This window comes from Corvus brachyrhynchos, unplaced genomic scaffold, assembly GCF_000691975.1.
Source record: "Corvus brachyrhynchos isolate BGI_N302 unplaced genomic scaffold, ASM69197v1 scaffold310, whole genome shotgun sequence".
NCBI classification, from domain to species: Eukaryota; Metazoa; Chordata; class Aves; order Passeriformes; family Corvidae; genus Corvus; species Corvus brachyrhynchos.
Genome location: NW_008236213.1, coordinates 3,620,409 through 3,622,005, shown reverse-complemented (window position 1 = coordinate 3,622,005; position 1,597 = coordinate 3,620,409).

Below are 1,597 nucleotides of genomic sequence, written 5' to 3'. Positions count from 1 at the left end.
GGCCGCCGGTGCCGCGTGCTCCCCGAGCTCGCTCCGGAGCGCCCCCTGCAGCCGCGGGGGAACCATCGCACCTGCCCTGCTCACCGGGAGCCGCCAGCGCCCCTGCCGGCTGCGAGCGGAACTGCACCCGAGGGGAAAGGGCCCGACAGCCGAGAAGGCTGGGACTGGGTTTGTGATTGTTTGCTGTTACTGCCGTAGTTATTGCTGTTTGTTTGACTGGTTATATATATATTAGTGAAGAACTGTTATTCCTATTTCCCACATCTTTGCCTAAAAGCCCTTGATTTCAAAATTATAATAACTTGGAGGGAAGGGGGTTGCATCTGCCATTCCAAGGGAGACTTCTGCCTTCCTTAGCAGACACCTGTCTTTCAAACCAAGACACACTGGGAAACAGTTTGATATTTATACTATGTATTAACTTCCTGGAAAGAAAAAAAGAAACCTAAGTTAAAGCTTCTGCCTTCCATAAAACTCTTCAGAGTCAGAATCCATCACTGAAGGTGGGGCAGGTAGGCACGGATCCAGCAGCAAACATGATTTTGAACCACCTACAGTGCCTTGGCATGATTTCTGTTTCATTTTCCGCCAAACTAAAAAGCATGTCATTACACTACAGTAATCAAGTTCCTCTAGAGCAGACACTTCTAGAATGATTTCTGGTTGAAACTGAGTTATGACTGACCTCAAAATTGATCTGGTGCTTTTGAAAGAAGGACATATTGTCATGGACTATCTGATGTTAATGGCACCATTACAGAAAATAAGTGGAATTCAGCCAGCAATACCAGCCTAGAAAGTCCTTTGCTACTGGAACAGGTGAATTCAACATATCATACAGGGAATGTTTTCTTTGGAATCCCTGTATGTCTGTCTGGGCAGACAACCTATTCTGTAACATCTCTGTGCCTCAAATGGAAAAGGCAAGTGAAAGCAGCTGAGAATAATAATCAGATCTATTAATGCCCATTTATGTACACGGAAATAGACACACAAAGGCTCACAAAAATAGAGGCATAATCACTTGGGATGCAAATTTAAAGATCTGTTCAACCTGACTTACTGGCTAATTTGTGATCCCACTCTTTCTTCCTTCTCCCTTACAGCCAACCCTCAAGTCTGGGGCTGGGGCTACAAATTCTTCCCTGTGTTTCCATCATAACAGGCAATGTTTATACAGGAAGTGTAAGTTTTGAAAATTTTATTTCAAGTAATTTTACTGAAGATTCTTGATCAGCTCTGTCCACAACATCCCTCTTTGAAGCAACCATGAGAAACCAGGCATAGCAAAAGCTTTCACAGTAACAGAGCAAAAGATTTCTCACTCATCACCCAGTGGTGATATTAGGTTGGCCTGTTATCATTTTGTTTGGCTTTCATTCTCTTGTGCTAGAACTACAAACAGCTACCCTTTGAGTAGTCTTTCTCTTCTTCCTGTACACAGAGCTGTCCTGGGTTGCAGTGTATTCTATTACCATCCTCATGAGCTGTTGAAATCAGGTGGGGCAGTGTTTCCTTGCCTCCTCCCCGCAGACTATCTTGCAACTGTTAATGGCCCATCATTGTCCTGCCACATGACTCAGAGATAACTCCCTCA